Source organism: Tasmannia lanceolata, unplaced genomic scaffold (genome assembly GCF_043159265.1).
Source record: "Tasmannia lanceolata isolate RefF3 unplaced genomic scaffold, GAP_Taslan_0.1 ptg000026l, whole genome shotgun sequence".
Lineage (NCBI taxonomy): Eukaryota > Viridiplantae > Streptophyta > Magnoliopsida > Canellales > Winteraceae > Tasmannia > Tasmannia lanceolata.
In genome coordinates, this window is record NW_027518703.1 from 738,476 (window position 1) to 765,393 (window position 26,918).

The following is a 26,918-nucleotide window of genomic DNA, read 5'->3' on the forward strand; positions in this document are numbered from 1 at the left end:
TCACAAGGAAAATAAATTAAAAAATGATAGCTTGAACATAGAGATATAAGCCTTCAAATTCAAGCATTTGAACTTGCTTTATAAATTATAAGTTTATAGAGGAAAATGATTGTACGCTCGACCGTACTTAAGGTTAGGTACGGTAGAGTGCCAAATCACATGGGTCCTACATTTTTTTTGGTCATCTAACCCATTCATTTGCAAGGCCCCTCATATATAGGGTGCATACCAAAAATCAGCTCCATAGGATCATCATAACCCATCCATTTGTGGAGGTCAAAATGAACACACACTGTTTGTCCACAAATCTGCCCATTTTGCCCTCCAGTTTTGGAGGGGTTAGGATGATTCAATGGTGCTGATTTTTTGTACACACCCTATCTATGATGGGGCCTTGCAAATGAATGGTTTAGATGACCAAAAAAAATGTGGGACCCATGTGATTTGGCACTCTACCGTACCTAGCGTACAATCCTTTTCCTCAAGTTTATAACATCCGTGGCGTATGTTTTCTTTTAATTTTCCAATTCTTTTTGTTTCACCCAAAATTAAAAAGAATGGAGGGTATTTTGGTACATGTACAAAGACTAGGGATAAAAGGATAACTTCACGAGCTTTCTTTTTTCGGGCCACATAGTCACGAGATACCCGGTAGCGTATCGTTTTCTTGAGTTCTTCTCACGAGATACCCAAAAAAAACGCTTTATTCGTTTACGAGATTGTTTTTTATTTATACGCCAATAATTTCGAAAACTGTTTTGTTTGGTCATCAACACAAATATAGAAAGGGAAATGATATATTCACCCCTATTTTTTACTTGGGACAGCCACCCTAATGTAAAAGAGGAGACATTCATGGGTAGTCATAAATACAATAGAGGGGGATGTCCCAAGGAAAAGGGGGTGCAAATATATCAATTCCCTTATTTAGAAAATGCAAACGAAAAAAAATGTTTGTTTGATATTATCCGGAAGGGAAAGATATATTTGCCCCTTTTCTTCCCTGGGCAACCCTCTGTCAGTGTATTTATGACGAGACTTTTTACACTAGGGGTGGCAGGGGAAGAAAAGGCGGCGAATATGTCATTCCATATCTGGAAAGGGCAATGATATTTTCACCCCCTGCAGTATGCATTCGCCCCCCTTATAACGTGAACAGTTGGCAACTTTATCACTTTTTGACGTCAAATCAAGTTAAGAGCGGGGCGAATGTGTACTGCAGAGGGGGTGAAAATATCAGCAACCATCAGAAATTATGTCACAAATGAAGGGTGTCTCGTGAAAAGAGGATTTATTGTCAACGGAGGGGCACTCAGAGGGCTTCTAAGGCCCCCACGTGGCATCATTCCATTGGCTAATTAAACATGCAGGAAAAATAATTCCTATATAATAAAAAAAAAAGTAACATGATGCCACGTGTCCACGAACCCGCTTCTGTGGATAGGGTCACGTGTCTCGAGACTCATTAGGAGATAGACACGTGTATGGAAGGGAATAATAGCCTAGAAAAAGAGTCAAATATCGAACTAGGAGGCACGAAGGCTCCTTTGGATTGCTGGAAAAATATTTCTTGTGGAAATTTTTTTATTTCCACAATTTTAGATGATCCTGACCCTCTATTCTGAGAAGGTTTCTGTAAAGTGACATTCAACGGATCGGAGGGTTACAATCATTCTATGGGGATTATTTTTCGGGCACAAGATAAAATTAGGGCCGAATAAATGAATGGCTTGGATTATCCAACCATGTGGGCTTCATTGCATTCTTACAAAAAAAAAAAAAAAGTGTGTTGACACGGTATAAAAACGAGTTAATATAAAGAGACTCGTAAGAGCATTACCGTATTTTGATAATGCATTGCTCACTTTAGTTTTCACTTTTCAGATTGGATGTTGATAGCAACTCTTGTATTGTGACAGTGGGGAAATTCAAAGTGCAAATTCCTATTACCCTTAGGGCCCGTTTGGATGCCTCCCATTTTGTATTTGGATTTGGGATTGAGTTTTGAATACAAATTGAATAGATCTAGCAGCTCATGTAGAGGAAAACAAATATGGAAAGTGGTACTTCCTAGTGGAGGGGAGAGGTTGAGGAGCAAAGAGGGTGAAGGAAACTCCCAGATCTGTGGATTTTTAATTTCTTATTTCCACAGCAAACTTAGAAATCTGATTTTTTTCATTGTCAGCTGTTGAATTAGAAATCCAAGAATTTGATCCGATCCAAATTAGAATGCAAAAGGGATGAAATCCAAATCAAAATCTTCTCGGCATCCAAACTGGCCCTTATCTTCAAATGTAGAGAAATTATATGATGAAATGGCGTACAAACGCATGCTCATCATCCCATCCTTGATATTTGATCCAACAACAACTCACTATTTGGGATGTTGTTGGATCAAATATCAAGGGTGGTAATTCCATCATACCATCTTTACGTGTTTGTTCGCCCTTTCATCATATAATTTATCTTCAAATGTAATTCATTTTCCTTTCTCTCAAGATGAAAAACTCTCTCTCTCACATGGTTAAGGATTTACAAAAAAAATAATCTATCTAGGACTTTCCTAAACTTGACTTCACTCCTAGTCAAACTAGGAAATCGTAAAACCCCCAAGACTGTAAAAAGAGCTCATCCACAGCTGATAGAAATAATAACTAATTAATAACTGTGAAAATACGACATAAACCAAAAATATATATTTATCACTAAAAATAAAAACATATACGATAAAATCGACCATTGAAGTAATTGGTTTATACTGATGGAGGAGATAGAGTTTAGTTTCCAAAATATCGGGGCTTTAGCTTAAAACCCATCAAATGAAGTCACCTTCGATGGTAACCCAACTTAGATGACTGGAGATCCTAAGAACTAGGTTCGATAAGAAAATAAGTCAAGTGACCGAGTTGGAGCACTATGCATGTAGGAGATTTTAATCTCCAAGCCTCTCCCTGTGATGTGAATAGTGCCTAATGTAACATGAGGAGAATGAGTTTTATACTCTTCATGAAGTCTATATCGATTAGTGATAGGGTTTAGAGTTATGGTATATCCTTGATAGACTCGCCTACATGAGTGTGGAAGTAAGACTACTTCCCATGACATATTTGCATATAGCAGTTAAGGTATATCCTTGGACTGAAGGTTTCTCCTCGATCCTCCTTTCTCGAGAACTTGATACAAGTTGGTGCAGCCAAACAAGACGATGCCTAGCATTCCTTGAAAAGAAACATCCTTGGCACATCAAGGATAGGAGATGATAGCAAAGGGGATTAGCTAGAAATCAAGCTCGGATCTCCTTTGCCCTTTGCTTGGACGATTTGAGCATGGAAGAGAACCTTCTTCTCTAAGAAGGAGAATTTCCTCCAAAAATGAGAACTTGCTAGAAATTAGATCTAGCTAAAATTCAACTTTCAAATTCCAATTTTAAAAATCAATGTCTAAATAAAAATGAGTGGGAATAAGCTTATATAGTGCCCTTACAATGTAACTAAAGCCAAATGACTAAAATGCCATGAACAATTATGAAAATAACCAAAGTACCCTACTAATACTAAAAGGCAATAAAAGACATGTAGAATGGCCAAAATGACTAAGCTTGCTGGAAGGGTTTTCACCCCAGGCAAAATCGCTATGCTCAATGGAACTAGAAATCACATAGAATTTAAAATTTTTATCAATTTTGCTCGTCAACCCAGGATCTTAAGATCTAGATGATCTGATGGTGATTCAAATAAATATATAGAGTAGAGAAATACCTCACACCTGCAATTTAAATCTTCTGCGTGATCTACTCCTCGAACGACCAATGATCGTTTCAAATGCCCCGTACCTGCAAGTTGAATCGATGGATTCCTTCAAATTTGCACTAACAGAATTAGAAGAACTTTTCTTCTAATATAGGTACTGATAAATCAGTAACCTAATGGGAAAAACGAATTTTCAATGGAGCTTTTTAGTGTTGTTTAAGAACTAGAATTGGAAGATGAGAGATAGATAGAATAGAGAGAGATTTCACATGCTAATGGATAAACGTCCAAGGAGCCCTTTTAACATGTGGAGTTTTTACTTTTATTAGCTCCAGCAAATCCCTATAAAATTTCTCGTTAATTTTATCTCTTTTGGAAATTAGCTTTAAATCTAGTCTAGGTTCAATGACTACAAGTGAAAAAAGATTTGCAGGATTTCTCTATATTAGTTGGATGTTTTAACTCCTATAAAATCTCCTTTCAGATTTTATCAACTTCTATTAAATCTATGCTTCCCCTCATCTCTCCAACTTTCCTTGATTTTCTCAATCTAAATTTAAATAAAAATAAAATAAAACTAGTGTTGCACGAATTGGGAAGAGTGGTTGGGCGTTTTATTGCCAACCTCTTCCCCTAAAATTTCTTCCAAACTTTTTTCCTAACACAAAACCAATTTGGTTATTTCTAATTTAAATAAGTGGAAGATATTATCTTAGATTTGTTTTTAAAATAAAACAAAGCCATGGACGTTTTTGCTAGTGGGGCCCACCCCCAAATAATCCAAAAACATTTTCTATCTTATTCCCTTTGTCTTTGGTAATTTCTTAAATTACAAAAATACTTCCCATCCAATGGGATAAAAGATCCATTTATATTTTGAAAATCCCTCTATATTTATTTCATTTAACATTTAACTAACGGGAGATGATATTTTCAACCCTCGCAGTACGCATGCGCCCCCTTATGACGTGATTTGACGTAACAGTGGCCAACTTTAACGCTTTTTGACGTCAAATCACGTTATTAGGGGGGGAGGGGCGCATGCATACTGCAGGGGGTGAAAATATCATCGCCCAACATATATATATATATATATATATATATATACATATATTCATTGGCATATAAGTTTCCATTATATTTAATCAAATGATTAAATATCTCCCATCCAATGGGAGTAAAGCTCTATCCTAGACAATTCGAAATTCCCAAATTACCCTTTAGCTAACAATTAACTAATTGGGTATTCCAAATGTATCCTAATGTGTATTTACACAAAAAGATCATAATATATATATATATATATATATATATATATATATATATATATATATATATATATATATATATATATATATATATATATATTCGTTCCCTTGTAATTAATCCAACGGATCAAATCTGTTAATGCAATCTAGTAAATGCGAGACCTTAATCCAAAAGGATGTAAACAGGTCATTCGAGTTGTGAGTGGGATCGTTGCAGGGATCCGATGATCGATCCTATAGAACCCAATGATGGGCCCCATGTGGACCCCGATCCGACAGAGGCAGGGGACAAGCCCCCAAAAGTTTCTAGATCATCCACGTGAAGGAGAGCTCTACCAAGGAACTTTCGAAAGAATGCCCTCACAGCATGAGTGGCGATCTAAAGTGAGATACCTCTCGATTCGGGGACTAGCCCGGATTCGAGACGTACCTTAAACAAAGAAGAGTCGCCATCCAAGGAAGTCGACCCTGGATCCCATACTATGCTCTGTTGCAATAGATAACCAGAGATACAAGTGGTTCGTGCCTGGTTACGAATTTGGAAGGTCCGAAGAGCACCTCATCCGCCCAAGTGCAAGCACCTGGTCTCTTATGCCATTTATTTATTAACTTTGAAGAGTTTTGGGAGAAAATCATGTGAAATGGGAACGAATATCCCTGAGAAGATGTCCATCTAATCATGCATGTCTCGGGGATGGGTATAATAAGCACACACAAAATAAATGAAAGAAGTGTCACCTAAGAGTAGCTAGGTTATGAGTGTCATGCATAATTGGTGTCTAAGTTCTGATGGGCAAACACATACATGCTACAGCTAAAGGTATAAGGTCTGCACAGGATGAGAAATCTAAAACTAGCGGTTAATCATGAAATGAATTAAGAATACAGTGAACGAAATAAAGAATAAACAAAATAATAGGCAGATAAAAGAATAATGAAATAAAACCTAGGGCGAACACATAACGCCTAATATAATATAAGATCCTAACACATCTCATCTAGAAAGCAGTAAATGACAGACCAGATAAGCAATAATGAAATAAAACCTAGGGCGAACACATAACGCCTACTTTTAATCACTAAAATGTTACTAAAGTCATTATGACTCCTAGTGATAAATCCCAGCATAAAGAATCTGCTATGAAAACGAATAAATGTCACTAAAAACATTTCATATAGATAGCAAAACATCAATACCAAAATAAGAGCCACAAACATTCAGAAAATACAACTCTGTCCAATTAATTGCATTGAACCCCTCTCATCAATTAAAACCCCCACAAAAATTAGTTGAAGTATACGTGGAAAACTTAATCCAATCACCTGAATTTAATAACAAAGACATCAAGTTGAGATACTTTTAAATTTAAGTAGATTAAAACCATCCATCTGAACAGGCCATACAAAAGAAAAATACATCTAGCTACTTTTAATACTCAAACCACCAACTTGCTATATGAAAGCATAACCTCAATTTCCTTCTAAAAGCTAACTCAATAACTGACAGGGAATTAATGTATTATTTTCCTATCAATGCTTGGATCAGGTCTCATTATATATACACCTTAAAGATATTACAAATATTATACACTTCAAGTTGTGAAAGGAAATTCGAGACAATCAATCAAATATTTAATCAACCACAAGGAAGAATCGCCAGCTCCTACTCGAAAATGCAAGCCTTTGAAATTTTAAAAGTTGAAAACTATTGTTATGTGTAGAAATTTTAGTAAAGAAAATTGTGGCACAATGAGGTTGAATAGCTTTATCTGAGCTTAATTGATACAAAACCCACTGTGTCACATGAGTCAACAGTCATAAACACATACTTATTCTTTATTATTCCAAACTGATCATTCATGAATCAAATAATGATTCAAATTATTAGTTGTCCAATCAGTTCAAAACATTAAATTTCATAAGACTTTTAACATTGTTATAAAAAATACATCAATTTTAATCCAAAATATTTAAGCTATTAAAAATCTTGTGATTTACATGCTTTTTATAATGCCATGATTCTTTCACGAAAGAATAAACATTTCATATATATACCTTTTCATATATTATTTCATATATATACCTTTTGCTATTACACAAAAATTAAAGGTCTGAATCCCTATTTCATATGGTCCATATGAGCACATCAAGAATCCAATAGAAAAATGAGATAGTACCCCGTAAAAAAATGATTGAACGGATGCTATATTCAGCTAAACCAATGCATGCTGTAATTCCTTTTGGGCCTATGAAACAAGTCAATCATGTTATGACATCCACAATCTCCCATGATCAAAATCAGCTAATTTAAAAATGGGACAAAAGTCAAATTAAATGATCTAAAACTACTATCCGAATCTTCGATCTCATCCCAATAGCTACAACAGATCATAAGAGCTACAACAAATCTCATCCAATCCACAATACCAAATGACCCTTCACCTTCAATGATATCCATCTATGCCATACAAACGTAAAGTTCTATGTGCAATTTAGGGGTTGAAAGATCAGCTCATGCAATGAAAATCACATTCAACTCATACGGTTACCATGCAACAGATACCACAAACTGAAATCAATTTGCAAAGTTCATAAAATTTCAAATATGCTTATAATAGTTGTACATTTCAACTAGACAAACCACAGCTCAATTTATGAAGAGTACGATAAGTCTTCAAAACAAATCAATCATGACAATACTACTATCCAAGCATGAAAGCAGATCATGAAAAAGCACAACAAACAAGAATGGAGCAAAACAGTTTGGTGCAAGGGACACTCACCTTATCAAGTAATTATAGCATGGAAAGCTCCGTTGGGTAGACTAAACACCAAAGAAAAATGCAGGACTCTCGGCTCTACTCACGGCACAACTTGTACTCTGTGCGGGGTTGAGCTAGAAAATGGTGATCATCTATTCTTTAACTATGGGTATTCTTCATGGTTATGTCACTCGATATTCTAGCGAGATGGTTTTAGAAGAAAGCCAAAGAGAATCAGGGACAGCTTTAGTGGAGATGGACAAAAAACAACTGCAATACAAATTGGTTCCCAAGTCGTGACATCATATTTGGATTGAGCGCAATCAATGGGTTTTTGAACAAAAGCAGAGACACAAAATTGCACTCCTAAAGGAGGTTCTGCGAGAGATTAGAGCAAGGATAAATGAGCTCACTTTGCAGGATCGGAGAAACCAAGTAAATGTCAAAGCATCAAACCATTTTGGGTACAGATTCAACCAGATGACAAAAGACAGAAAGTATTGCTCCTGGAACTAACCAGAAGTTGATGAACATAAGCTGAACAATGACGCACACTTGAAAACAAATGGAGCGAGCATTGGGGGATTGATCAGGGATAATATGGGTATGATAATTGCAATGTACTCCACAAATGTGGGTAAGGATGAGATTCACCACCTGGAACTAAAAACCATCCTACACGACAATAAAATGACATGTGAAGAAGAATTGCTAGTTATTCCTCTACAGTTTTTAATAAGCAAAATTCATTTTACTACGCACCCATAAAATTCCTTCTTAAACTATAAGACACAAAAGAGTAAATTACAATGGGGACAATAACTTTGGTTTTACACACACAATATAGTACATACTTCATAACATAACTGGGCTAGTACCACCTCCCATGGAGTGAAATAACTAATACTAAAGTAAATAATATCTACTCTCAAGCTAGAGATTAACTATATAGAAAGTGTATTTTCTCATATCCCATATCAACGTATTCTATAGAGCTCAACAGATAACTCACAAACATTATCATATTCCTGAATTATCTCAATCCATCTTGTAATACCAACGTAATAACCGGTAATAAAACCATGCTCAAGTAAGCGTAGATATATGAAAATGATCCAAACACATATAGAATCAATACACTCAACTGAAATAAATTGAAGCATAGACATATACGCTACAACACACATACACATAGATTATAACCAATCCATAACTCCAACCACAAGTATAAAAACGTGAAATTTATGTAATTTGTGAAACAAATTTTACAATTATGACTAAAAACCTGTAACTTTGAGACAAAATCATGACTTTCTAAGACAGATGAAAACGTGAAACCCTTTTTATGCATACACATAAATCCTTAAGAAAAGGAGATATTTGTAGACACCCCATTTTGACCGAACCCCTATTTTCCATGTTTGTGAATAACCGCATCAAATCAGTGAGTTAGGGTCTCAAATTTCACCCTAGGCTCGCTAAGGATCCTAGCTAGGTCCCCGTAAAATCTCATCAGAATCCGAGTACGTTTGCCTAGCAAACGAGCAGAGAGAATGAGCGCAGTGCAAATGCAGAGGGGGGGGGGTGAATTATCCTAGAAGGAGCCCACACAGATCCGAATAAGACATGATGTGAAGTGCGCTCATAAAAAAAAAAAATTGCGCAAAACCGGGCGCCTCTCAATACTTGGAGTGCCAATATCCATACCCATTTTCCCCTATAAATATTAGCTTAATCTCTTCATTTGAGGGTATCAAGATTTTTCCCCAAATTTCTAAGAGAAAGAGAGAGAGAAACCCAAACCCTAACCTTTCCTTCTCCTTCTCCGATTATCTTCTCCGGTGAGCTCACCGGAGCTCCGGTCAATGTTTTCTTTTTAGCTAAACTCTGTTTTCATAGATGTTCCATCTTTTTGCTCAAAGCTTAGCTGAAAGATTTTAGATTCATGTTCTCAAATCTTATATTTGAAATATTATGAGCATTTTTTGAGATTTTACAAAGGAAAGCAAAGGGAGGAGGAGTAATACTTGTCCCTTAAGCTCTTCATCAATAGAAATTCTGAAAAAAGGGCTGAAGAAATAGCTTCGGACAACTCGCTGGAACTCTAGACATTGTTTTGAGCTCCGATCGTCAAATCTTTTAGATCTGTTTCTTGCAATTCTATTGACAATTTTAGGTAATATCTGTCCTCTGTTGCTAAACTTTATTTATAATGTAGGATCTTATAATTTGTGCATGTTTAGTATGAAGGATATGTCTGTGATAATCAGCTGATAAGAATTTCTTATTTCATTAAACCTGCTGTTAATTCCGTGAAATTAGAGAATTGAATCATTTTATTAAGTTTGTCTTTGTAGTTAATGTAATGAGGTTTAGGAAGTAGCTTGTACACATGTAATTGTTGTGTTATGTAAGTCTCAATTCTAATTTAGATTCAGTTTGAATGCCTGATTCGTTGCCATGGAATTGTTCATGAAATGATAATCATTTTATGATTGTTAATTAATTCAGTGGAGTCCTAATAATCTAGTAGATTTGATACATGTAGTTCTTCTTCCAAAATTTTCATCGTTGTTGAAATAAACAATTCAGCATAGCAGTAATGTTCTGTCGTAAGGTTTGGAAAATTTCTTTTTACTTCTCTGCTAATTAGTTTATGTATATGGAGGAAATAATCTTATTGTTCACAAAGAAAATGATTAGGAAAGAGGAAATAAATTGAGATGATAGTGTCATCTTTAGTTATCATGGGCATGCAATCATTTGAAATTGAGTCAAAACTTTTACCTTCCTGCTTGATTTATTATGCTAGCATATTTTTTTTGAGGTTGGCATAATGAGGAATATACATCCTATTCCTTTTGAAAAATGAATTGGCATTGTGTCTTTGAGTTTAACTTTTTAGTTGAAGAATAGAAATTTAAAGGGAAATTTTATGATGAATTGGTGTTGAATAGATAGAATAGTACATACCTCATGTTTTTAATGATATACCATCCCCTATTCATTTCTTGTCCTTTACAAATTTATTTCTATTTCAGTTTAGTTTAAAACTGGATGTTCAAGTTTGCTAAAGGTTTAAAAGTGAATTTTCCCCTTTAACATGAGTCCTTGGGTTCTACATATAAGTTGTAAAAGGAGTCTTATTTTTTTTTGTTTTTGTTTTTTTTTTAGAATAATATTAATTCCATCATGTTCTATGAACTGTGCAAGCTCGCCATATGCTGATGTAGTGTGCCCTGTTTTGTTTTTTTTATTATGTCATGCTTGTTATGAAAAATCTTTATCTCTACCCTCTAGGAAAAGGATTTTAATATGCCTTAATTTCATTGTGACATGATACTTTTAACATGTCCTGTTTTATCAGAGAAAAAAAAAGAAGAAGAAAAAAGACAAATTTTGTGGTGGTTACAACATATGTTATTTTGATTTGGGACTTAAATCTTTAGTTTCTTTCTTTAACCCAGCTTTGATCCATGAGATTTTATATTTCTATAAAATAAAATAAAAACTGAAAAGAAAATGTCTGTTTATAATAGTTTATATTCATTCTTTGTCATGAGTTCTGTTGATGGCAAAGACTTCATCTTTTTAGTAATGTAAATATCATTTAGCTTTAAAAGTTATACTTCCTAATTTGTGATAAGGACAATACTATAGTGTTGTAGTGGTTTTAATTGGATATATTGTCTTTGGTTGTTTGAGCATGGTTTCTGCCTCAATCTTGAAATTTTCAATATATATGTCTAAATCACATTAGTATAATCCTTATCTTGGAAATTTTCTTTGTCATTATTTCTAGTTTTTTATCTTTTTTTTAGCAAGAGAAAGCAATGTGTGTTATGTCAAGGATTAAATAAGATTGAGGTAATATCCTTTCTTAGGCAATTAATGTTTACATTATCATTTTTAAGGTTGGCACTGCTGTTGTTCTCATTGCAAAAATATAACAATTACCTTTTTATGCATGGAATGCTATGTATATAATCAGCCTTAATGGAACTGATGTGTGACAAAGTCAGTATAAATTGAAATTATGAATGTGCGCGCGCGCGCGCGTGTGTGTGTGTGTGTGTGTGTGTTTATGATTGTGTGAGAGTGTCTGTTATCATTTGGTGATATCATTTGGGTGAACTTGTAAGTGTATGTAGGAAGTTGTATTTATCTTTTCATATTTTAGTGTAATTATCAAAGCATGGTAAAGAGTCAATACCATTGATTGTTCTATTTCATCATATCTTGATAGTGAAAGATCCAAACCTGCTTGTTGATTAAGTAAACCAGTTTTGTCATTTTATAAAATTTTCCACAGCTTGTTAGCAATTAGCGCATAGTCTGGAACTAGTTACTATTAGCCTGAACTAATTAATAGCATAATCTGAACCAATTAGTCATAATCTGAAATGAAAATCCATGGACATTGTTTGTACATTTCAGCTTACATAATTGCTAAATTTTTTTTGCTTAAAGACATGTCACTGTAGACACCCCATTTTGACCAGACCCTAAAAGCCCCTCAAAATTGAATAAATTCCCAAAAACCGAATTTTGAAATTTCAGAAAAAAAATTGAATCCTGAATGTGAAATAAACCCGAAGAGTTCTCATTGGTGGATAATTTTTGAAATCTCTTGAAGTTTGAATGGTCCCCAAGCGCCAATTGAGACCCTTGTTTAGTTGCTCCAATATCCTTGACCATTGTTATGAAGCTCAATTGGCTTTGATGTTGGTACCCCATTATTCGAGCCTTGAATTGTTGTCTTTGATACCTCGCGCTTAAGTGTGCAATTCAGGTCATCTCAAATTAAAATTCTTATGAGAAAATGAGCTTAATCGGACCGAACCCGATTCGATTTTGTGTTAAAAGCATAGCTTAAATCCCAGAAAATTGGCATGAGTGGTTCCCGAACCCATGTTTGGGGTGTAGGACGAGCTTAAGTTGAAATATCATAGAAGGGGGGTGGGATATCCATCAGGAGAGTGCCAATACCAATCCTTTGTGTAGCAAAAGAGTGTTTAAATGTTAATCCTTTTCCCTTACCCAAGGTCACCCCTAGCTAGGAAAAAGGATGTCAAAATTCATGTATAGTGGCTGTCCCAGGGAAATGGAGGGGGTGTATTAGTATAGCATTTCCCTTAAAAGGGAAACAAATTAGGGTTTGAGGGGAGCCCCAATTTTTCTGAAAAAAGAGGAGGGGGGCAGCCGCATAAGAGAGAGGGAGAGAGAGAGAGAGAGAGAGAGAGAGAGAGAGAGAGAGAGAGAGAGAGAGAGATTTCGGTCTTCTTCTCCGGCGATTCCGCCGGAAATCCGACGAGCTCCACACCTCGCCGCCACCATCTGCACCTTGGCACCACCACCTCCACGAACCCCATCTCCGGCCGAAGCTCCACCCTCATCCCATCACCACCACCAACAACCACCTCTAAGTTCCGATTGGATCTTCAACCCAAACCCACCACCCTAACTCCGTTCACACCTCCACCATAGTTGAAACCCATCTCATTTTTTTTACCTCTGCAATCTCCCACCTCCACTCCTCAAAACCCCCAATCCAACCACCAACCGCCACCATCTTCTACCTCTGTAACCCACAGCCAAAACCCCCAATCCGACCATCGCTCCAAAACCCATTTCGTTTTCCCATTCAAATCCCAAACCCATCTCCTCTCCTCACAGCCACCATCATCTTCATCTTCTCCTTCATTTTTCTCTTCGTCTCTGCAAAAAATCCCAAAACCCATTTCCACCACCACCAACCATTTTCGCCACCTTCACAGCCATTTTCTCCGGCAACTCTGCCGGAATCCGGCACCGGAACTCTTCTGTGCCCAATATAACCCCATCTTCCTCCATGAAACCCATTTCATTTAATAATTTCCAAACCCTCTTCTCAGACCTCCATTTCCCCCAATAGCTAACCCTCCTTAAAATCCGATCATTCCCCCATCTCAAACCCATCTCAGCCACACCCCATCACCATCTCCAACAGCAACCCTCTGCAAAACCCTCTTCTTAAACCCCTGTTTACAGCCACCATCTCCATCTTCAACCTTCTATCAGTCATGCTATTCGGCATATTTGCTCACTGTAAGTAAAACTGGCTTTCTTAAATTTCTTGATTCATTTCCTGTTTTGTGATGCTCTGGTCTTCTTGAAGGTATTTTATGACGGCTTGATTTTTCTCAACGTTTTATGTTTGCTTTGGATAAGAAGTCACCATAGGCATAAGAGATTGTTTTTTTACTGGAATTTCTCAATCCATGTTCCCTTGGTTATCAAAGATGAGGTTTCCCAAAGACTGTTTTGATTTTCATTGTTTAGGGAAAGGATAAAGTGGAAATTGATTTATAAGGCTTTGTTCTAATTTCAACTTTTCATGAAATAACTTCTCTGTAATGGGTTCTTCTCTCAGCTCTCAGTCAGGGATTTTGTTTAATTGGCTCTATTCTGATTTATCTCGTTGTTTAAAAATGGAAGTAGAGCAAGGTTTTCACTATGTTTGGTTCACTGGATGATATGAATTCATTAGGATAAGATCATTGAATGGAATGACCTTTGCTACTGAAGTGATCCGACACCCTTCTTTACCTTAGTGGAGTTGCGCAACAAGAATAGTGTTTGGGCACACTCCTAGTCTATGTAGTTTTATAATATCAGCTTGTCACTGCTCCTTTGAAAACTGCCCTTGATTTTCCAGGTTTATTATCGTTTGATCCGACAGCCAACTCGAGATAGTGCTTGTTTCCTCGACCAAATTGTAACGCCGAAATGCACTTTTGGGATGATGTAGCTCTCCTTCATCCGAGCTTTACACTGTTTTCTATATATCAGTCGTTTTGCTTTTAAATCATTGGTATATGTGTTGAAAGCATTTCTAGTATTTTGTTGGGCATCTGTCCTTCATGATGGTGGTATCATAATGAAATGAAAAATGAGCTTGGTGTCTTTTTATATGCCAATCATAAATTGAAGGATGGGAAAGAAGATTACCCGGACTTTGAAGCAAGGAGATGGCAAGACCCCCTTTGCGTCGACCTTCAACGGAATTGCGATGGGTGATAGCAGATCGGTGGCCGGAATTGATGGAGGATGATGAAAGATGCGGAGACGGCCGGTGGAAATGGTGGCATAAGGGTGGGCAGCAAACCCTCTTTCTTCCTCTCTCCTCTCCCTTTCTCTCGGATTAGGTTCAATTTTCTACCCTTCAGCAAAACCCTCTCTGCAATTTTTTTTTTTATGAAAATGAACGGATCGAGATGGGGGTGAAGATGGAGTGGAGAAGATGGGTTTGAGGAAGTGATTTGGGTGGCTGATGGGGTATGGGTTTGGTAGTGGAGGTTGAGAAAGGGGGAGATGAAAACGAAAATGGTGGAGGAGATTCGGCCGGGATCCGGCAAGGTTGCCGGAGGAGGAGGAATGGCCGGAGGTTCTGAAAGAGGGTTCCACAGATGTGGGTTTTTGAAATGGGTTTTGAGAGAGAAGATGTAGTAGAGGTATGAGGGTGGCTGGGAAGTGGCCGGAGTTGGTGATGGCTTGGCCGGAGGTTGGAGGAGGCACGGCCGGGGAAGGAGGCTGGAGCTTCTTCTTCTTTTTTCCTTTTCTCTCCTCTGCTCTCTCGATCTCCTTTTTCTTTTTTCCTTTTTTTTTGAAATGGGTTTTGATCTTGAAAATGGGTTTTGGGTGGCAGAGGAGGTGGCTGTGGAGAAGCTTGGTGGTTTTGATGGTGTTTTAAAATGGGTTTAGGGAAGAAAATGGTGGCTAATAGAGAGGGGTCGGCTGGAGGAGGAGGCTTGGCCGGAGGTGGAAGAAGGTCGGAGTTGCAGAGGTTGGGGTGAAACAGCTTTTGGGGAAAACGGCTGAGTTGCTTGATGGTGGATGAGAAGGGTTTAATGGAGGTTGAAGACGATGGAGGTGGTCGGAGATGGTGGCTGTTGGGATGAAAATGAAATGGGTTTGTTGGTAGAAAATGGGGAAAATCAAAATGAAATGGGTTTTAGATCTAGGAACCAAGGAGATGGGTAAGATGGAGGAGGGTGGTTGGTGGCGGTGGAATGGGATGGGCTTGGAGGTGGAGGTGGAGGTGAAGGGGCTCGGCCGGAGGAGTGGCCGGAGGAGATGGAGGAGGAGGGTGGCCCTTTTTTCCCTTTTTTTTTCTCTGCTTCTCTCTCTCTATTTTTCTTTCAACGAAAATGAGCCCTTTTTTTCTTTTCTCTAACCCTAATTCGATGGTATATAAGAAGGAAAATGAAATTTTTTACCCCCCATCCTCCCTGGACAACCGCCACCTAGTGCATTTTTTGACAATTTTTAACAAAAAAAAGGGGGGCCAGGTAGAAAATAGGGGGGGCAAATTCTTTTCTGTTCAAATGATCCTAACCCCTTGATTTGATCCAAGGGCCATTAGGGTTTGCTTACACCCTAAGTATTGTTGGAATTCTAAAATCGCCCCTCCAAGGATGGCAAATCACCATTTTGCCAAACAAAATATCTTGTCTTTTTTGGAAAAAGGAGGGTGATATCCACACAACCATGCTTTGATAATTCACCCTACCACAACCCAGCTTTGATTATTGCACATACTTCGCCTGTCTTATTCTTCATTTTTCACCCGATTGCCCTGAAATTTTGCAGGGGGATTCTTGAGAACACCAACAATCACTTGGGGAGCTTGTACCCACAAATACGCACAATAAGATGCTCGAATCTCAAGTCTTCTTCTCACTTTGAGCCCAGTCCTTCAGGAATTAATTTCGGGACATCTTGGGACTCGGAATTTGGGAATTTTATTCAATTTTGGGGACTTTAGGGTCCGGTCAAAATGGGGTGTCTACAGATTTATTTTCCCAAAGCTGAGATCTCGGGTTTTGAGAGCTCATTCCGAGTACCTTTTCCCACTCTTAGATTTTAACCAATTGGCTTCTTTTCAGTGGAATCGCAGGATTTTATCCTCTTTGCCTTGTTATGATCCACATCATTTGCTCTTTATGATTAATAGGAAAGTAGAGAATGGCCTTATTCTTTCTTAATCCCGAGAGCGTTTTACTGCGGTGTGTTTGTGTCAGAAAGAGGGGTGTTAGGGGAATTTAGATGCGGCTTCTTGATATAACTTTTCATCATGGTTTGGGTTCCTTAATGCGAATATCTGAATTACGCATACTTTTGGGTTTGATCCTATAGTTTCTTGGCTCCCATAATTTTGTGTTCTTATCAAGGTAATAAGATAAAAAGCATGGGATTTCAACTAACTGGCGGTTTGAGGACTATGATGGGGCTACTCGGAGCCCCTCCTTTTTATCTTTTCCCCTTTGGGTTTTGGTATCAATATTCGGGTTTATTTGGGATTTCTTGAGCAAACCCTTGTCATCTTGATTTTCCATTAGAGCTTAATTTTTTCACAAGTGTTTGGCATTTCCACCGATTTTTGGGAATTTTCCTCTTGGCGTTCCAGCGATGACGGAATATTTCTTGAGCCAACCCCTTGCCCTTCTTATCTTTTTTTCTCATCTTAGGGTGTTCACAGGGTTTGAGGATTTTCCTTTCTTTCCGGGACTATTCTTTGCATGTTCCTCGGGATCCTTTTCGAGTTTCGGAATTCTATCGATTTAGTAGTTCTTCTTATAGAGTTTTGTGTGTCCCCTTTTGATTAGAAGTTTACCCTTTGGGTTAGAGGTTTTTTCATCTCTCGTTTATTTAGAATTTTCCCTCGCAGGTTAGAACTCGTCTCTTTTGGTTGCTGGCTAAGCCTCGTCAGCTTTTGGTCATCTCTTTGAGATTATTTTTCTCGTATCAAAATTTTAGTTCCCTCGTTTGTCTTCTAGGGATCCCGTTTCCCTCTTTAATACCCTACCGTGATATGGTGGGTATAGAGGCTCTTCTATCGAATCCCCTTTAGCCGAAGGGTGTTAACACACTTTTTAAACGTCAAAAATATAAAAACACATAAAAAACATTTGAAAATATCAAAAAAATTTAAAAATCTTAAAAAAATCTAAAGTGTTGAGTTTTATAGTGTATTAGGAGAGTTCGTTTCGAACTACGTTGGCTTGATCCTCTTCCACGAGGTACGTAGTGCAGCTTGGGATCTTCATCCCAAATCCAGCCAAACTTTGTAAATAAATGCTTTAACCATTTTTCTTCAAAATCTTGTTTTTAACAAAAATCTTCCTCTAGAGTTAGGGCTTTGTCCTAGATAGAGAGTTTTAGAGTTAGGATTTTGTCTTTGATTTGTTGTGTGCTTGTTTGTGATTGTTTTAGAGTTAGGGGTTTGTCCTAGAGTTATAGGAGCGCCTCCGTCCTGTCAGTTGGTGATTCACATCGCCGACTGATGACATAATAGGATGCGTTAGTCAGCCCTTTGTTTTTCTTAGGAAATATAGCCTAGTTACACAGGTTGTAGGAACTACTTGCATTAGCTTAGGGCTAACCTGCATTTAGTTAGGGCATATAGGGTGTCCTAAAATCTACAATTCACTGAAATCTAAATAATCGTTCATGAAGCTTTAATAACTAGTCTGGTCTTTTAGATCGAGTCTAGGATAGAGGTCTAGGTGTCTTAGGCATCATAGCTTAGAATAGGTGTGTGGAACCCGATCCGAGAGAGGCCGGGGGACGGGCCCCCACGCGAGTCTCTGGATCATCCACGTGAAGGAGAGCTCCACCAAGGAACTCTCGAAAGAGTGCCCCTCACAGCATGAGCGGCGATGTCAAGTGAGATACCTCTCGATTCGGGGACCAGCCCGGATTCGAGACGCACCTTAAACAAAGAAAGAGTCGCCATCCAAGGAAGTAGGCCCTGGATCCCATGCTGTGCTCTGTCGCAACAGATAACCAGAGATATAAAAGGTCCGTGCCTGATGACGAATGGGGAAGGGGTTAGGCGCCCCCAATTCGCCCAAGTGCAAGCACCTGGTCTCTTATGCCATTTATTATTAACTTTGAAGAGTTTTGGGCAAAAATCATGTGAAATGGGAACCATCATCCCCGAGATAACGTCTATCTAAGCATGTATGACCCGGGGATGGGCAAAGAAAGTGAACATCCAAATCCTAACTCATCGCATCTAATCCTAACTCATCACATCTAAGAAAGCAATAAACAATCGCATGCATAGCTACAGCTAAACAGATAATGACAGATATAATGAGATAAGGAAAGCAAATATCTAAGTTTAGACAGATAATCAAGCTAAGACGAATGGATAAACGCTATAGCTAAGCAATCAAAGCAGTAAGGTAAACACACTAGCATGCGAGCCTATGCAAGAGATAAGACTAAGAAAATGGCAATCGATCGCACGCTAGAAGAACAAACAAACTAGAATGCATAAGAAATATAAGATAAGCGCACAGTAAGCTAAAAGGTGTAAGAAAAGAAAGAAATCGGAAAATCAACGGCACGTGAGAGCCAAAATGCCAGGGGAAAGAAGATGGAACACACGATAGGCTCAGAGGGCGATTCAAAATGAATCAAGCCCAGCGATCCTAATCTGCTGAAGATCGGACAAGTCTCGCGATCGTCATAACCTATCGTTGGGCTCAGCGAGGGCACTCCCAGTAAGGGGGCCACGCTACGTCATCGCCCGTCCCAAAACCCGATAAAACATCAGAAAACCGATGGAAACCGAAAATCACGATGAAAACCGGAAATGGAATGAAAAGAGGGCTCCGAGTGACCCGGCAGTCACCATCCTTGCCCATTTTTGCTTTTGTTTTGAAATGTTTGAAAATATTTATTAAAAAGGTTTGACTGAACTCGGGTGGACGAAAAGGTGAGAAATGTTTGTGAAATGGTGATTAAAAAAATGGTGTGTAAAACTTGTGAAAATAGTGTAGAAAAGAAATGGTGACTGGACTCAGGATGCCAGCAGCACGCCTGAGCTGCCTACGTACCCCTCAGCTAGGGATCAAGCCATCCGTAGTTCGGACCAGATTTTCCTAACTACACTCTAATGACTCGAGATTTTTGAGATTTTTGATTTTTCAGATGTTTTTGATTTTTTCGACACAAGATGACAGAATCCTATCATCACAAGGGGAGGACAGACTTCTGATATCCCGCAAAGGTTGGACAGCATCCTATGCTTTGCGGGGGGAATAAACAGAATCACGACTCTGCAAGGGTTGGACAGCATCCTATACCTTGCAGGAGCGGACAAAATCACATGACTTGATGAGGGGATGGACAGAATCCTAACCCCTATGATGATAGGACAGACTTCTGAAAGACTGAAGGACTGACTCCTATGCTGAAGACTGACTCTGAAAGATGGAAGGACAGAATCCTAAATTTTATGAAGGGATAGGACAGAATCCTAAACTCTACAGGGGTAGGACAGACGCCTAAACCCTAGGATCGTAAGACTGACTCATAAACTCTCTAGGACTGACTCTAAAGAGGAAGAAATCCCTTAACCTGCGAAAACTCTAAGGCAGGAAGGGAAATGGTTGGCTCAAGATACATTCCGTCATAGCCTGGACCCGCCGAGACGACTTCTGAAATCAATGGACAACCTCTCAAAAACCTATAAGAAACCCTAAGATTTAAGGAAAATCCTAAAACTAAGAGGACCCTTGAAAGGGGAGGAAAGAGGAAGATTAGTGTGGGCTCCGAGTTGGGGTTGAATCAGATTGGGGTCGGGTTATGGGTCCGAGTTGGGGCTGAATTGGATTGGGTTAATGGTTAAGGCCAAGTGCGGGTTGACTTGGCTTAGACTGGATTGGAACGGGTTGAGCCGGGGCTGGACCGAGTTAGGTCCGAGTTGGACCGGAGTAGCTTGGGCCGAACTGTGTTAATTTGGGCTGAGTTGATTTGAGTCTGGGCTGAGCTAGGTAAAGTTGGGCGAATCAGATTGCAAGATTGAGTTCGGGCCGCATAAGGTCCAAATTGGATCAGGAGGAATTGGGTCGCGGATTGGGCTTGGGCTGGGGTTAAGGGTGCGGGTTGAGACACGGGTTTGGGTAAGAGCTGAGTTGGGGTTAGGATCAGGTTGTGGATTTGATCTAGGGTTAGGGATTTGTAGGCGTAAAGGGAATTGGGCTGTGTCGAGCCGGTAAGGGCTGAACTCGGCTGGGTTGAGTTGGGTCTGAGTTGGACTGGGCTCACTCGGATTGGGGTCGGGTTACGGGTCCGAGTTGGGGTTGAATCAGATTGGGGTCGGGTGACGGGTCCCAAGTTGGGGCTGAAATGGATTGGGGTCGGGTTACGGGTCCCGAGTTGGGGCTGAATTGGATCAAGGCTGAACCGAGTTAGATTGGGGATGGAACTGGGCTCACTCGGGGTGGGCATTGCCCGGCGTGGGAGGCCGGAACTTCGGCGAGACACCGGAGAAGACACGGTCGGGCCGAGCCTCCCTCTCTCTGTCTATATCTCTCTCTCTCTCTCTCTCTCTCTCTCTCTTCTGTATATTTTCAAACGGAAATGGGGGTTTTCAACAGGGGAGGTTGGGGGAAAATCGTGGCTTACCGGGAGAGTGGCCGGAGGATGTGAAAATGGTGGCTTGGCCGTAAGCTGCAGAGAGTGACTCGAATGGGTTTGGGTGGTGATGGCCGGCCGGTGGGAGTTGTAGATGGCTGGCCGGATGGTGAAGAAGGTGGTGGCAATCGGTGAAGAAGGTGGCGGCTGATGGTGGAGGACCGGTGATGGCCGCCGGGGAAGACTAGCCCCACACCTTCTTTCCCTTCTCCCTCTCTCTCTGTTTCTCTCTGTTTCTTCCCCTCTGAGAAATGGGTTTTTGTGATTGGGGATTGGTGGGTGTGGCCGGCCGAATATGGGGTTGGCCGGTGGTAGAGATGGGTTTTTGGTGGGGTTTCGGTGGTATAGGAGATGGGGATCGCGGCCGATGGGGGGTGGAGGAAGAAATGGGGGTGGTGGCCGACGGTGTGGTGAGTTTGGGTTTTTGAGAATGGGTTTTAGGGGAAAGGGAGTTGCAGAAAGTGGGTTCGGCTTTAGGGTGGAGATGGTGGATGGGCGGCGGCTTGGGAGGATTTTCGAAGGGTTTTTGGTGGCTAGAGGTGGCGGTGGCCGGTGGCGATGGAAAAATGGCTGGTTTGAGTTTGAAGAGGGTGGTGGCTGTTGATGTGGGTTTGAGAGGTGGGTTTAAATGCGGTTGGGTGAAGGCCGGCCGTAGATGGTGGTTGGTTTGCAGGTTTTTATGGTGTGGTGGTGGTGGTGGTGGTGCCGGTGGGGGGAGATCTGGCGGCAGAGAGGGTGGCTGGTAGGGATGGTGGAGGTGCGGTGGTGGCCGGAGGGGAGAGAACTGGCGGCAGAGAGGGTGGCTGGTAGGTATGGTGGTGGTTGTTGAAGGAGAAATGGTGATTGTGGAGGAGGTAAGGTGGTGGTTGGGAGGTTGATGGTGGCTGTTGAAGGAGAAATGGTGTTGGAGGAGGTGTAGTGGTGGCCGGATTTCAACAGGGGTTTGGGTGGTGGGATTTCGGTGGAGGTCGGAGGAGATGGAGAAGATGGAGTGGATTTTTGGTGGGTTGCTGGCCGGAGATGGGTTTGGCCTCGCCAGATTCCGGCTGACGGTGGAGGTGGAGAAAAGAAGGAGAAGAGGAAGAAAGCAAGGTGGAGGGGAATCGGCTTGCCGGAATCCGGCAAGCCTGCCGGAGAAGAAGATGAAATTTTTTTGTTTTTTTTTTTGTTTTTGAAATGGGTTTTGCTGATGGTGGAGCTGAGTTTGTTCTTCTCTCCCTCACTCTTTTTCTTCCTCCCTCTGTTGCAAGAGAAAAAAATGAAAACCCTTCCAAGGAAAAAAATGAAAAACCCTCCTCCAACCCTAATCAATTTGGGTTTTTTTAAAGGAAATGGGTGATAAATTTGTACCCCTCTTCTTTACCTGGACAGCCCTTCCTAATGTATTTGTGAAGAAATTTTAACCAAAGGGGGGGGGGCCAAGTAGAAAACAGGGTGAAGATTCTTCTTTCTCCAAATGATCCTCACCCTTAGATTTGATCCAAGGGTCCCTAGGGATTGCTTACACCCTAAGTATTATGAGAATTCCCAAAAATACCCTTCTAAAAGTGACAAACCACCATTTTACCAACAAAAATATCTTGTCTTTTTTGGAAAAAGGGGGGGGGGATATCCACACAACCATGCTTTGATAGTTCACCCTACCACAGCCCAACTTTAATTATCGCACATACTTCGCTTGTCTTATTCTTCATTTTTCGCCCGATTGCCCTGAAATTTTACAGGGGGATTCTCGAGAATACTAACAACCTCCTGGGGAATTTGTACCCAGGAATATGCGTAATAAGGTGCTCCAAGACTCAAACATTCTTCTCATTCTGGGCCCAGTCCCCAGGAATTTTTGAGATTAACTTCGGAATACTTGGGACTCGGAATTTGGGAATTTTATTCAATTTTGGGGATTTTTAGGGCCTTGTCAAAATGGGGTGTCTACAAGGTGCGAAGAACTACGTTGTCTTGATTCTCGTGGAGGTGGGGATACATAGGCTTCTTTGGATGAATATCAGACCATCCGAGGACTCAGGCTAAATCGTTTAGAGTCTTATGATTTGTTGTGTTGTTATATTGTATATTTTGTTGTGTTTTCTTACTTTCTTGTGCAGACCTATACCTTTAGCTGTAGCATGCATGTGTTTGTCCATCAGAACTTAGACACCAGTTAGGTATGTCACTCATAACCTAGCTGTGCTTAGGCGACACATTTTTTATTTTATTTTATTTTATATGTGTTTATTATTTCATCCCCGAGTCATGCATGATTAGGTAGACGTTCACTCGGGGATATTTGTTCCCATTTCACATGATTTTTGCTCAAAACTCTTCGAGGTTAATAATAAATGGCATAAGAGACCAAGTATTCGCACTCGGGCGAATTGGGGGTGCTCTTCAGACCTTCTCCATTCGTCATCAGGCACGGACCTTCTGTATCTCTGGTTATCTGTTGGAAGCAGAGCATTTGTTTTGGTTCCATGGCGTGTCCATGGATGGCGACTCTGAGTTATTTTTAAATATATCTTGGTTTCGAGCCCTGGCTCCGGATCATGATGTATCTCTTTCCTTTTATATCGCCACTCATGCTATGCTGTGAGGGTGGCAGCAGTTTCGAGAGTTCCTTGATAGAGCTCTCCTTCACGTTGTGGAGATCTGGAGGATGTAGGGACGCGTTCCCTCATCGTCCTCGGATCGGGGTCCACAGTCACGCTTGCTGAGGCCTTCACCATACTACTCACAGCTTAAACAATCTGAACCATAGTTCATTACTCTGATATGACCCTGTTCATGTATTTAAAAATCATATTTTGGGCAATCACATTGACCCTGAAGCATGGGGGTGTATGCGCTAGAATATGGCAATAGCATGTTGATTGATCATTATTATTTTTTATTTTTTTATTTGGTTTTAAAATATTTATACTTTTATTCAAATATTTGCATGCTTTGTTACAGTAATGCTTATAAATATTAATTTCACGTGGAAATTACTTATAATTTTACGTATGGTTTGACAAAATGTGATTTAGAAATATTTAAGGGGTGTTATTATCAGAGTATTCATGATATCTTATGGAAGGGAAATGATAAATATTGCTTCATTTTTTAGCAGAACGTTGATGAGTCATCATGTACTATTCTTAACAGTAATCTTTTAAGTAGTGATATATGCATTAATTTGTTTAGTGAATGTAAATAATTTTCATGTTTTTTTAGATTAAAGTATCAAAGATCCATTTGTCTTTGTTATAGGTTTACTTTATCATAAGGGTGTTTATATTTAGAGTTTCATCATCTTGATCATGATTGTGTGGTTGTGTATAGATTTCCTTGAAGCCCATCATTTAGGGGATTTGCTTAGTCCATATAGCATTTTCTCCCTTTTCTTCTTTCCTTTTAGAAGACTCTTAAAATATTTTAGGCAACTCTCTATCATAGTATAGGGATATTTCAGTTTTATTATCTTACTTGCCTAAATGTTTTGTCTCATTTGTTTTAGGGATGTCACCTCCTTTAGACATGTTTTATCTGATTGGCGTTTCACTTGTTTGTGATTATGCTAGTTTACTTGTTTGTGACCACGCTGGTGTACCTGTTTGTGAGCATGCTAGTTTACTTGTTTGTGAATCACACATGTTTACTTGTTTAGCATCTTTATCTCGGAATATGTTTCGAACTACGTTGGCTTGATCCTCCTCCACGAGGTACGTAGTGCAGCTTGGGATCCATATCCTAAGTCCAGCCAAACTTTTTGTAAATAATGTTTTAAACCTTCTTCAAAAATCTTTAAAACCTTATTTTCAAAAGATCTTCCTCTAGAGTTGGGAGTTTCTCCTAGATAGAGAGTTTTAGAGTTAGGAGTTTCTTTTTGATATGGTGTTTGATTGTTTGTTTGTTGTGTGCTTGTTTTAGAGTTAGGGGTCTGTCCTAGAGTTATAGGAACACCTCCGTCCGGTCAGCTGGCGATCCACATCGCCGACTGATGACTAAAATAGGATACGCTAGTCCACACTTTGTTTTTCTTAGGAAACACAGCCTAGTTACACATAGGTTATAGGAACCACCTGCATTAGCTTAGGGCTAATCTGCATTTAGTTAGGGCATATAGGGTGTCCTAAAATCTACAATTCACTGGAATTTAAATAATCGCTCAAGAAGCTTTAATAACTAGTCTGGTCTTTTAGATCGAGTCTAGGATAGAGGTCTAGGCGTCTTAGACATCATAGTTTAGAATAGGCGCGAAGAACTATGTGACTCTGATTCTTGTGGAGGCGGGGATACGTAAGCTTCTTTGGATGAACATCAGACCATCCGAAGACTCGGGTCAAATCGTTTAGAGTCTTAGGATTTGTTGTGTTGTTATTGTATGTTTTGATGTGTTTTTTTACTTTCTTGTACTGATCCTATACCTTTAGCTGTAGCTTGCATGTGTATGTCCACTAGAACTTAGACATCAGTTAGGCATGTCACTCACAACCTAGTTGTCATTAGGTGACACATCTTTTATCTTACGTTATGTGTGCTTATTATTTCATCCCCGAGTCATGCATGATTAGGTAGACGTTCACTTGGGGAAATTTGTTCTCATTTCATATGATTTTACCCAAAATTCTTTGGAGCTAATAATAAATGGCATAAGAGACCAAGTGCTTGCACTCGGACGAATTGGGGATGCTCTTCGGACCTTCTCCATTCGTAATCAGGCACGGACTCATTCATTTCTGGTTATCCATGGTATACAGAGCATATTTGTTTAATGATCCATGGCCGTATACCATGGATGGCGACACTGAGTCTGTTTAGGTATGTTTCGAATCCGGACTTGTTCTCGAATCGAGAGGTATCTCTTTTATATCGCCACTCGTGCTATGCTATGAGGGTGGCACCTGTTTCGAGAGTTCCTTGGTAGAGCTCTCCTTCACGTGTGGATGATCCAAGAGGCCGCTGGGGGCTCGTCCCCCACCTCTCTCACGGATCGGGGTCCACAATATCACAATCACATTCCATTAGATTTGTATATATATATATATAAAAACTAGATCTTTAGAACAACTACTCAATTTCGAGACCAGAACATGAAAAAATTGCAAAAGAAAATAATACCAGTGAAAAATAAAAGATTAAAGCCAAATTTCCAACAAAATCTCAGAGAAGATGATCAAATCCATGATTTTAACTTTTCAACTTAAGATTTAGAGATTAGAAGCTAAGAATAGGACAAATCTAATGGTTAAAAAAAAGCTCAAGAACAAATGACATGATCAAGCTCATGCTTTTTAGAAAAACTAGTGTGTTCATCATTAAAATCATTATTAAAAAATTTCAAGACATCATTAGGATCCTCATAAACATAATCAACGGCATTTAAGATCCTAATCTCAGATTTTTGACTTAATGAAAGAAGATTTTTAGAATAAAATGTCAGCAAAGATCATGAATCACATGCTTTAAAGAAAAAAAGAGTATAAAGCTTACCTCGAATTGTATTCTTCTTCGCTCTTCTAACGATGATGAAAATTAGGGCTTTCACTTTTTCTTCCGAGATTGCTTCAAAATGTTTTTAGAAGAACAATAGACCTTGTTGAATTCCAAGAGCCCTTGCCAGTTGAATACAAATGGGATACAAATGCCTCAGTTCAGACTAAACAACAGATCCGAAGTTTAATTGTTCACCGAAC